The sequence below is a fragment of the Triticum aestivum genome, chromosome 5A (genome assembly GCF_018294505.1).
Source record: "Triticum aestivum cultivar Chinese Spring chromosome 5A, IWGSC CS RefSeq v2.1, whole genome shotgun sequence".
NCBI lineage: Eukaryota > Viridiplantae > Streptophyta > Magnoliopsida > Poales > Poaceae > Triticum > Triticum aestivum.
The window spans coordinates 620508782-620521544 of record NC_057806.1 but is presented as its reverse complement, the minus strand read 5'-3'; the positions used below and the strand labels follow the sequence as shown (position 1 = coordinate 620521544).

Genomic DNA, 12763 nt, shown 5'->3' with positions numbered 1-12763 from the left:
TTGTTATGCGGTCTGACCGATAAAGATCTTCATAGAATATGTAGGAGCCAATATGAGCATCCAGGTTCCGCTATTGGTTATTGACCGGAGACGTGTCTCGGTCATGTCTACATAGTTCTCGAACCCGTAGGGTCCGCACGCTTAAAGTTCGGTGACGATTGTAATTAGGGTTTTTGTGTTTTGATGTACCGAAGGTTGTTCGGAGTCCCGGATATGATCACGGACATGACGAGGAGTCTCGAAATGGTCGAGACATAAAGATTGATATATTGGAAGCCTATATTTGGATATCGGAAACGTTCCGGGTGAAATCGGGATTTTACCGGAGTACCGGGGGGTTACCGGAACCCCTCGGGGGTTATTGGGCCTACATGGGCCATAAGGGAGAAGAGGAGGGCCGGCCTGGGCAGGCCACACGCCCCCTCCCCCCTAGTCCTAATAGGACAAGGAAGGGGGGGCGGTGCCCCCCTTTCCTCTTTCTCCCTTCCTCCTTCCTTTTCCAACAAGGCAAGAGAGGGGAGTCCTACTCCCGGTGGGAGTAGGACTCCTCCAGGCGCACCCCTAGGGCCGGCCACACCTCCCCCTCTCCCTCCTTTATATACGGAGGCAAGGGGGCACCCGATGACACACAAGTTGATCTTTGTGATCGTTCCTTAGCCGTGTGCAGTGCCCCCTTCCACCATATTCCACCTTGGTCATATCATAGCGGTGCTTAGGCGAAGCCCTGCATCGGTAGAACATCATCACCGTCATCACGCCGTCGTGCTGACAAAACTCTCCCTCAACGTTCTGCTGGATCGGAGCTCGAGGGACATCACTGAGTGGAACGTGTGCAGAACTCGGAGGTGCCGTACGTTCGGTACTTGGATCAGTCGGATCGGGAAGACGTACGACTACTTCCTCTACGTTGTGTCAATGCTTCCATTGCCGGTCTACGAGGGTACGTAGACAACACTCTCCCCTCTCGTTGCTATGCATCACCATGATCTTTTGTGTGCGTAGGAATTTTTTTGAAATTACTACGTTCCCCAACAATTTTTTATCACAAATTAGCCCCTGATCTTCAAACCCTCACAGTTTTTCAACCGTTCGTCCAAATCCAGTGAAACCAACGCCAAAATCTTCGTCTCGAACCTCTCTTTCCAGTTAACCAACCTGAACATGGTTTTGACAATTTAAAATTTGGTTGCAAGCAGATTTGAATTTGAACTTCTTTTGATCGTAGTTTGAGTTCCGTAGCTCCGATTTGAGCGATTCTTTTTGCAAATCGAAGCTCTTCAGTTGAACTTTCAGTTTGGACTTTCTCATCTAAGTTTTACCCTTGCATCTATGCTTGAGTGCTTATGTATCATATTGTTTGTTTGCGATAGAGTTTTTGGAGTGCGAAGCGTGCTACTACGAGTCTCTAGTGTTTGCAGATCGTCAGCAAGGCAAGTAACACTTTGATCATATCCCTTTATTACCCAGTTTTATGCATTAGTTCAAACCCTCAAACATTGCATGGTTAGCACTTGATAACATGTGGTTATCGGGAAGTAGTAGTTGAGGTAGTACCTATTGGCCTTTTATTTCAAACCCATGGAGTTACTTCTACGTTATGCTTATACTGCTATGCTATGCTCGTAGACGTGGTTTGGTTTGAGTGATGCATGACAGTTGTGAGAATTATTAGGAACTAAGGGTTTATTTAAGGTGGCTACTTTAACACACATCTGGGTGGATTTTTTATGGGCACCTGGGGCAATCCAGTGTTGTCCAAGGAGATCCCGGGGAATCCGTGTGATCATCCTATGGTCCGCCACCCAGGCTCAAAGGGATCATATTGTTATTCATGCTGGAAACTTCCGTGTGCAGCCACAAGCCATTATGGGCTCTGGCATAGTTGAGTATGTTGTGTGACCTCTTTCAGTGGTAAACTAGTAGATGTAGGGGATGTAGGTGGTACGGTTTACCCGTCGAAAGGGCTAATGCTTCTGAAAGATTGTGTCTCGGTCATCCATTTCTCAAATATCATGTAGTGCGAGAAATCAACGGAGGAGATCGAGTCTTGTGGAGAAAAGTGTGCAAACCTCTACAGAGTGTACAAACTAATCATGATTAGCTGTGTCCCCGGTTATGGACATCTTGAGTATCTGGTGCTTGAATTATTATGTTGACCTCATCACTTTACTTAAATAACTTGTTGGGTTAATGATTACTTTAACTGGGGTTGAGATGGGGTTACCATTCTCAATGTTTATCAGCTACCATGATAGTTAAACAAAATATATTCCTTTGTTGTAGGGAAAAATGGCTTTTTACAAAAACATGAAAACCGTAGAGCCTCCACCAGCCATATTTGCATGTAGTTATAGTTGTTTCATGTTCATTGCTCTACAGTGTTATTTTGCCAGCATATTCCATGCGTTGGCCCATTTTTGGGTTGCAACGTATTATGTTGCAGACTTTTCAGACAAAGAGTAAGGTGCGCTAGGTCGTTGTTGTGCACTAAGCTATGCCGTTGGAGTTGATGGACTCGCTTTACCTTCGAAGCCTTTTGCTATTATCTTATTTAGTTGGCCTTAAGCCATATTATTGTAATAAGTTCTCTTTTGAGACTATCGATGTATTAAGTGTGTGATTGAAACTCTGTTATAAATCCTTCAAGTACCGTGTGTGTCAGCATTACCGATCCAGGATGACACTTATGCACAGAGATTTGATCGTTTGAGGTCAGATCGCTACAGTGAGAAAGTAGATATGAGTGCTAATGGGTGCTGCTAATGGAATATTAGGCCATATACAACACAGGCACTAAGACAGCGATGCTAGGATTTAAATTATGCCTCTTCTGATAGTTTTTATGTTATTCGTGATGCTTTGTCTTGGCATCGTTGCCCACCTAGGAGTTGGATGCTTAGAAATTATGTACAAAATTTCTCCCTAGCGCCCGCTTCAAGCGCCCAGCTCTTGTGAAAAAAAGGTCAGGATTTAAGTGCCCCCTACCAGAGGTGGCTGATTCTATTTGCTGGAGGCTCATGAAGTACTCTCTCTGTAAAGAAATATAGGAGCGTCTAGATCATTAAAATAGTGATCTAAATATTCTTATACTTTTTATGGAGGGGTTACTAAACATTTGCCACCTCATGAATTTGGTGTAGTTTGTCTATCGATATAGATGGACCTAAACCCTAGAGTTTTTCCTTATACACCTTCAGACAATTTCAAGCATAGCCTTGTTGAAAATTTCAACAATAGATCCTGTTGATGGAATCACTGCTTTATTCAAAACTTCAAGTATTTAATGCATAAGAGGAACACTTTTTTTTCTAAGAAACTAATTTATCAGATGTATGTCAATAGCAACTACTACCTGTTGCATAAAGGAACACATTCAAATCCATTCAATAATTGATAAGTACCAATGTACCATTCTGCTTCTTCTTTTTTTGCAGGGAAATGTACCATTCTGCTTGCATCAACATATAGATTGAATGAATGATACTAAGATTCTTTGTTATGAAACATCCATACAACCATACATGGAGAAGTAGCATAACGATTGAAACAAGATTCTTTCATAGGCAAGGAAAGAAAAAGTGGTTGATTGCATTTTTGTTCCAAACATTCAAGCAACCATACACATATAGAAGTAGCATAACCATTAGTACTAAACTTGGATGACATATATGATAATAATTGATATATAGGCATTACTTCCACATTGTCATGACAATATCCTTTGCCACGTCCCATTCAGTCGGCAGGATTCTAGCTATCAACTCCTTGAGAACAGATGGGCAGCTAGATTTCAGATGCTCATAACCGTCACTTGCCATCATAGCCTTGACATTGGAAGGAGAATAAAGGAATTGCAAACAAGCCTCTTTGAGACCATGGAAAGAATGATGTTCTGCTAAAGCCAAACTGATGGCCACCATGTTTGAATCAATGTGAGTGCACAATTTCTCCTCGCACATAAGCTTCAGCCTGCCGATGTTGTACCTGTCAGCCGCTACAAGAAGATGGGTAGCCATAACCACATCAGTTTCGCCTTTATTGCTAGCCATCTCAAGCATAGAGATAGAGTCGGTGTATATGAAGAGGAGCAAGGACTCGAACACATCAGGTTCCATGTCACAAATTTCAATTAGACTGCCAGAACTCTCCTCCATGGCGCCAAGGAGCTCCGCCTTTGTAATGCCTCGAGACTGTTGCGCCAGGTGTCTGCCAGTTATTCGCTGCTATTACCTTGTCATTTGTTTACATGTCATGCATTTCATATCATGTCATCATGTGCATCACATTTGCTTACGTGTTTGTCTCATGCATGCGAGCATTTTCTCCGTTGTCCGTTTTGCAATCCGGCACTCCTACATCCTCCAATGCCCTCTTTTGTCTCTTTTCGTGTGCAGGTGTTAAACGTTCTTGGTTTGGACCGAGATTTGCCAAGCGGCCTTGGTACACCACCGGTAGACCGCCTGTCAAGTTTCGTGCCATTTGGAGTCCGTTTGATACTCCAACAGTTAACCGGGGAACCGTAAAGACCTCGTGTGTGTTGCAGCCCAACACCCCTCTAGAGTGGCCCCAAAACCATCCAAACCCCCTCCATCCTCTCGGCCGTTCGATCACCACCGCGTGGCCGAAAACTGCTCCTCATTTGGACTTTTGTAGCTCCCTCTACCTATAAATATGTGATCCCCTCCGAATTCTCGCGGATGAAACCCTAGATCCATTCCTCCCCGTGCCACCGGACATGTCCGCCCGCCGTCGGACGCGTCCACCGCCGCCGCCACATCACCCCGGCCAATCATGAGGTGACACGTCAGCGCCGCCGTTGCCCGCACCCAGCCGTGCTGCGCCACGTGTCCGGCTGCGTCCATCTGCCACCGCGGCCCGCGGGGCCCGAGGCCGGCCCACCCGAGCCGCGACCGGGCTCGAGCGCCCGAGTCACCCCGCCGCCTTCTCCTCGTGCTTCCACCGCCGGCGCGCCACCGCGTCCCCGCCGCCTGTGCCACCCGGCGCCGCCATGCCTTCGCCGCGTCGCCGCTTCCTTCCACTCCGGCCGCCGTCGCCCGCCGGACCACGCCCCACCGCCGATCTGCCTTCCCACCGGCTGGATCCGGTCCGGGCCCGCCTCGTTCGTCGTCCTCCCCCACTCCGGTGTCAACCCCGGCAAACTTCGGCCGCCGCTGCGAATTTGCGGCGAGATCCTGGCTGCCTCGACTTTCGTGCCCCGAAACCCTAGATCTGATTCCGGAGAGGTTGATTTTTCTCCAAGTCCTTTTACCCTCATAATATATGCCCTTGTTCATCGCATCATAACTTAATCACCGTAGCTCCGTTTCATGCGCATGATATATCAAATTGTTCATCTGGATGTGCTCTTCATTTTGTTCCATTGCACCATGCTTGTTTGAGTCCATCTTGATGCCCAAATCATGGGTGCAAGAGTGCTATAAAATGTTAGGTGCTGATTCTTGTCAGATCTTGAGCATTTTTCATTTTTACCATGATTATTGTGTGCTGCATATGAACATGAGCTCTACATGTGTTTTGAGCTATGCCATGCCATCTTTACAGGGGTGTATGCCATGTATTTTTGTGATCAATGTGGTGACTAGCACAAGCATGCAAAGTAGCTCTCGTGATATTGCTGATTTCAGGGACTTATAATTTCAGTAAATCATTTCCCTGCTGTTATTTTTATGCCATGTATTCATGTTGCTATAGAGAGATCCATGCTTCTTTTGTGTATGTTCAGTAAGGATGATTTGGACATATGTGGTCTATCCATCCATGTCCCTGTTTGCATTTATGGAGTGCCGTAGCATGACTCAATCTTGCTCTACTTTTGCTATAAAATATTCCTGACAGATTGTTTACATGTTAATCAATATTGCCAAGGTTGTTGTAGTTGATCCATGCATGCTATGAGATTGTTCTTGCCATGGTTAGCTTCTTGATCATGTCTTCTTGCTGGTAGTATGCTTAGTTTGTCATGCAATGCCTTGTGTTGAGTGCATCGAGCTCGCAAAGGTGCCTTCATAATTATGTTTATGCCATGTGCAGTTTTCTGCTAAGTCTGAATCTGTCAACGAAACTTGCTGTGTTTACATGGGTGCCATCTTATCTTCTGATCCTTTTTTGGCTTATGGTAAGTAAGGGACTTTTGTTATATACTTTGAGTAGATTCATGTCATGCCTTGTATTGCTATGTTCTGATCCTGTAGCATGTTATTATCTTGCTCTAAATATTGCTTCCTGATGTTAATTCCTGACATGTTATTTTCACTAAGTCTGTGATGCTGATATCTTTTGCACTTTTGCCATGCTTGTTTGAACCTGCTCTTGTGTGATTTAGCCGTAGCTCAGTGTTCATCTTTTGTCAAGCATCTTGAGTAGATCAATGGCATGTGCTTTGTTGCTATGTTGGAGTGCAGTAGCGTAGTTTCTTGTTGCATTCTAGATGGCATCGTGTTGTTTATCGCAGAATTGTGTCATTATTGTTTTGCTTGCCATTTGCAAACCGTGCATCCGATTCCGGTGATCTTTATATCGATTTCGACCGAAATCAACTCATCTTTCCAGCTGAACTCTTGGTTTGCCAAGTTGAGGTCTGGTTAAATCTTTTCCTTCCGGAGCTCGCATATGCATTGCATATCACATCCCACATAGCATGCCATGTTTTGCATTATGTTGCTTGCGCATTGCACCGTGGTTGATTGTTGTTTCTTTTGCTTGTGTTCTTGCCTTGGGTAGAGCCGGGAGACGAGTACGTGATCGAGGAACCCGTTGAGTACGCTTACGAGGATCAAGCTTTCGTCAACTCGGAGAACTTTGCAGGCAAGATGACCATACCCTCGAAATCACTTCTATCTTTGCTTGCTAGTTGCTCGCTCTGTTGCTATGCCGCCATACCTACCACTTGATATATCATGCCTCCCATATTGCCATGTCAAGCCTCTAACCCACCTTGTCCTAGCAAACCATTGTTTGGCTATGTTACCGCTTTGCTCAGCCCTTCTTATAGCGTTGCTAGTTGCAGGTGAAGATGAAGTTTGTTCCATGTTGGAACATGGATATGTTGAGATATCACAATATCTCTTATTTTAATTAATGAATTTATATACTTGTTAAAGGGTGAAAGGTTCGGCCTTATGCCTGGTGTTTTGTTCCACTCTTGCCGCCCTAGTTTCCGTCATACCGGTGTTATGTTCCTTGATTTTGCGTTCCTTACGCGGTTGGGTTATAATGGGAACCCCTTGACAGTTCGCCTTAAATAAAACTCCTCCAGCAAGGCCCAACCTTGGTTTTACATTTGCACTAACAACCTATCACCTTCCCTTGGGTTTTCACGAGTCCGAGGGTCATCTTTATTTTAACCCCCCCCCCCCCGGGCCAGTGCTTCTCTAAGTGTTGGTCCGAACTAGAGCCCCTTGCAGCGCCACCTCGGGGAAACTTGAGGGTTGGTTTTAGTTCTACGGATTGCTCATCCGGTGTGCCCTGAGAACGAGATATGTGCAGCTCCTATCAGGATTTGTCGGCACATTCGGACGGTTTTGCTGGTCTTGATTTACCAGTGTCGAAATGTCTTGTAACCGGGATTCCGAGTCTAATCGGGTCGTCCTGGGAGAAGGAATATCCTTCGTTGACCGTGAGAGCTTGTGATGAGCTAAGTTGGGACAACCCTGCAGGGTTTTGAATTTTCAAAAGTCGTGCCCGCGGTTATGGGCAGATGGGAATTTGTTAATGTCCGGTTGTAGAAAACTTGACACTTAACTTAATTAAAATGCATCAACCGCGTGTGTAGCCGTGATGGTTTCTTTTCGGCGAGGTCCGGGAAGTGAACACGGTTCTTGTGTTATGCTTGAACATAAGTAGTTTCAGGATCACTTCTAGTTCACGACCATGCTTTGCTTCTCTTCTTGCTCCCATTTGCGTAAGTTAGCCACCATATATGCTAGTGCTTGCTGCATCTTCACCTCAGTACCCTTTCTTATCGATAAGCTTAAATAGTCTTGATCGCGAGGGTGTGAGATTGTTGAGTCCCCGTGACTCACAGATTACTTCCAAAACCAGTTGCAGGTGCCGATGATACCTGTGCAGGTGACGCAACCCAGCTCATGTGGGAGCTCAATAAAGATCATGTTCGTTGTGTTGTTTCGTTTCCAGTTGATCAGTAGTGGAGCCCAGTTGGGCGATCGGGGATCTAGCATTAAAGGTTGTCTTTCTTTATTTGGTTTCGTAGTCGGACCTTGATTGTATTCTGGATCATGTAATGCTATATTTATGTATCATGTGAAGTGGCGATTGTAAGCCAACTCTTTATCCCTTTCTTATTCAGTACATGGGATGTGTAAAGATTATCCCTCTTGCGACATGCCTACAATACGATTATGCCTTTAAGTCGTGCTCCGACACATGGAAGATGTAGCCGCATCGTGGGTGTTACAGCCTTGAAGACGGATGACCGAGCAATGAGGACACACTTGTGAGCAGAGAATGTCTGTTCGCCGACTTAAAAAATTAAGTCCGCTGCATCCTTGTTCTTCAGGAGGTCGCCGAGATGCTGGTTCAGGTCGCCTGGAGGAACCCTTGTTTCTTCTTCCCCGTTGATCTCCCTGGTGACGGTGACATCGCACCTAATGGTCAAACAGTCGTCTCGCAGATGCGCCGATGCCTCTAGATCAGCCCTCTTGATCAAGCTATGGTAACCCCAGTGTGAACCTTTCGCTGAGAAGGTATGTCCAGGGTGGGTACAGCTGTCAAGTACATTGAACGTGAATTTCGCCTTGACATCTTTAGCATCGGCAGATTCGAGATGTAGATAAAGAGATACAAAATCGGCATACTCCTCAAGGCCACCGTTTGGGTAATATCTCATGGCCCAGCTGTGGCCTCCAACACTGAAAGGGGCAGAAATGACGAACTTGCCATTCTTGAGTAGCTCCTTGGCTCTGGAGTGTCCATCTACCTTGAGCACACACGACCTTTCGTCAGATCCGGCTACAATGGCAGCAGATATCTTGCAATGCTCTGGCATCCTGGAGATTGGCTTGGACTTGGGAAGAAGACTGGTGAGGTAAAGTAAGGAAGGTCTTGCTGCATCATCTAGCTATATATGGAGGTGCACCTCGGAAGTTAAATCCATTCGGTTCACATTCTATCTTCGCATCCGTGTAAATTTTCTGCCATTTACACCACTCGTTTGCCTTCACGAGGAGACGCCATTAATTGCATTGTAGAGTTGTGCCATTGGTGGGAGGCGAAAGGTGACCGCGATGAAGCATTGACAGCTGAAAAGTTTTGTTTGTGCCGAGAGGTTGAATTGTTGATACCAGTGTCAGTGTGTACCGACGGGGAAAATCACCAGTGTTATCCGTTTCTTTTCTGAAAACGTGGAGAAAATGAATAATATGTCCAGCAACTCTGTTGCGAACAAAATCTGCAACAAAGAACCTACTCGTCAGCTTTGTGCTCACGCGCCCAGAAACTGCCTCCTTTTCAAATTACTCGAACGGATAACACAGATAATTTCATTGTTTTTTACGACCTTCAGTGTTAGGGGACAGGGTCATATAATTCAGATTCATCTTGAGATTTTGGGCGGTCAGAACAGCACGCAAGGGGAGCGTCGGAACACAAATGACAGTACCACAGTCCAGCTGAACGTAACGACCTGAACAAATCATCATCCACAACACAAAGCACATTTTTATTTAAAAAATTACAATTTGTATAGAGATTTTGAAGAATGTTTTCACTGTACTCGACCACAACATTTTCATACTCCAAACACATCGAATATTTAGCAGATAAAAAAGTACAACAGTCATGCTTAACTGAAAACTACAAAAAACCTGGTTTCCTCTACAATCCCCTTTGACATGGATTTTTCTGAAACTGAAACCGGTCAAACCGTCAACAACATAACAAGCACATAGCTGCTGAGCTGCACTACCAGCAATATTCAGAGGGACTGAACCTTCTGTTAGCTAAAGTTGTGACGGGTCACTGGTTACAAGAAACTATGTATCCTTTGCTCACGTCCGGCGGTCACCAGCGCGGCAACTGGCTGTCACAAAGACATTGATTGTCAATGCTTGAGGATTACACGCATATTTTATTTTATTTAGCTTGAATTGCAACACAAGGTCCCGAGATGCACATACCCGTTCATTTTTTTCAATGCAAGAAGTACAGACGAAAGCTAATGACGGGAAAGAATGGAACAATACAAGCATTTAGTAGTGGTCTACTCTTCATTCAAAAAAATAAATCTAGTAGTGGGCTACTCCCTATGTTTTTATTTACTTTGCATATTAGATGTTTCTTAAGTCAAACATTGTAATCAACTTGTGGTTGAGATGGTTAGGTGGACAGTGGTATCCCCAACCCACCAGGGTTCAAATCCTGGTGCTCGCATTATTCCTGGATTTATTTCAGGATTTCCGGCGATGCGTTTTCAGTGGGAGGAGACGTTCCCGTCGACGACGAGGCGCCTACGGCGACTTCGTAAATCTCAAGATGATGTGTCGGCTCAGTCTTTCGAAGGTGCTCATAAGGATAAGGTGTGCGTGTGTGCGTTCATAGGGGTGAGTGTATGCGCGTGTATATGAGCGCATGTGTCCGTATGATGCTCAAAAAACATTGTAAAATTTTGATCACATTATAGATTAAATTAGTATACTCTCCGCACTTAGCTACCCAACGTTTACCATAGGCACGATAACTACTCCTATAGCTCTTCAATACCTAGCGTTACCTCACCCGCAAAAAAAAAACAGCTTTACCATCCGCAGTTGGCTACCCAGCATTTACCATAGAAAAGTTTAATATACTCTCCATACTTGGCTACCCAGCATTTACAAAATGTTCCTTAAAAATGCTTGCATTTAACATTTCTGTAAGTATTTAGAATTTTAAAATATTCAGCCATTTTTAATAAAATATTGTTTTTAAAAAATGTTTGCCTTTTTAAATAAATAGAAATTCATTTTTAAATAATAAATAATAATAAATCATTTGAAAACCAGTAAAACAGACGCAACGCTCCCTACAAGCTGAGCGATAATGGGCCGGCCCACCAAAGATAGAAAAATAAATCTAGCCATTTTGCATAGTAGCATATGCCCGGCCTACAACATTGCACCAAAAAGATCGTCAAAACCATAGTTCATGCATCTTGAACCTAGTTCAAACAAATAAAAGAGGACCATGCATAATCTCTGTCTTGAATGAACTTTTGCTTTCAAACCAAGCCTTCCTTTTTGGGGTCATCTGCTTGTGTTGGCCGCCTTGATCTCCACTTCCTTGGAGATTAGCGTGAGCTCCACCTCCTCGGCTCTTGTCCGGAAATTGGCCTCATCGATCTCGAGCTTCCTTTTTTGTATGTCAAAATAGGTCTTCATTTGCTCCTCTTTCTCTTGGCGCTTACTGTCTTCCTTTTGGGTCATGAATCCCTTCAATGTTTCTTGCAAGGCGATCGTCGAAGCATGACACGTTGCATCCACCTTGGAATTTGTCTTCCCCCTCAGCCCCTTCTCACTTTCACTTAGGTCATCAACCAACGAAGGCCCTTCCTCTTTTTTGGGCCATATATGGCTCCTTGAACTTGGGGCAATCCTTGATTTTCTTCCAGCAATGGCTCAGGGTGAATGGATTACCCCCATTTTGGACCTTGAAGGTATTCAAGGCTTGAAACACCTACATTTAGAGATGAAACCAACAAAATATATTCATATGCATAGGAAGACGATTAATGCTCAGAAAAAGGTAATGTTTGATCCCAATGTAAGTCACGGGCCGGCAGAGACAAAATTCTCATGGGAGCCACAAAAGTTGTTGCACTCCAATTGGATGAAGCCCCACCTTTTTTGTATTGACACGTCGGTCCGGTCACTCTCAAATTTGTATGGCTCAAACTCCCTATGTTCATGGAAGTAATCGCCAACCCTTTTCCAGAATGTTGTTCCTTTTTGCTTGGCGCCGGTTTTGCGATATTGTCCAATTGCCACCCAAGTTTCGCAAATCAACTTGTCCTCTGTCTTTGTGTATGATCCTGTCCTCACGCTTTTCCTTCTCATTTTGTGACCGGCCCTGCTCCACAAGCTCTTCCTCAAACAACAATGGCTCCCCATCGAAGTCGACGCCCCCTTCGCCATTGTCTTGGCCATCATTGTATTGGCCGTTGTCTTTGGCCGTGGGCATCTTGGCCGGTGGCATCTTGGCTGGTGGCATCTTGAGTCTCGTCGTCATCATACCCTTGGCCACCCTCATTGATCATCCCCTTGATATCCTCATAGTACCTCCGACTGGCCGGCGCCAAGGTCGGTGTTTCATCAAGTAAGTTTCGGCCATCGGGTAAGTTGGCTAGAGAGACCACCCGCGGGTGCTTCCTTCACATCCCGATGGACTCGCCGGCCATAGGTGTGGCATTGGGATCAATGGGGGGGGGGGGGGGGGATGGGGAAGTCCAACATGTAGTCACCCATGGAATGACGTTGGTGTGCCATAGATGGACGGGCCAGGGGAGAACAAAGGGAGGGTATCGTGGGCGTCCGGCGTGTCAGCGCAAACATAAACTAGACCAAAATTGGGCCAAAATGGATTGAGGCGGATAAAAAAAAGAGGACATCCATCCGTTTGTACCGTCGCGTTGGCCCGTGTTTTTTGTCCATGTGGACCTAAACGAACGCAAACGTAGCAGATGCGTGTAAATGATCTATCAGTTTGTTGTGATCGCACGGCATCACGACGTACCAACCGCATGGATCTAGGA

General features: G+C 45.3%; 1 pseudogene; it reads right to left on the bottom strand.

Moving 5' to 3' along the window:
* Nucleotides 1-3692: 3692 nt before the first annotated feature.
* Nucleotides 3693-9025, bottom strand: LOC123108012 (BTB/POZ and MATH domain-containing protein 3-like; annotated as a pseudogene).
* Between the last annotated feature and the right edge of the window lie 3738 nt (nt 9026-12763).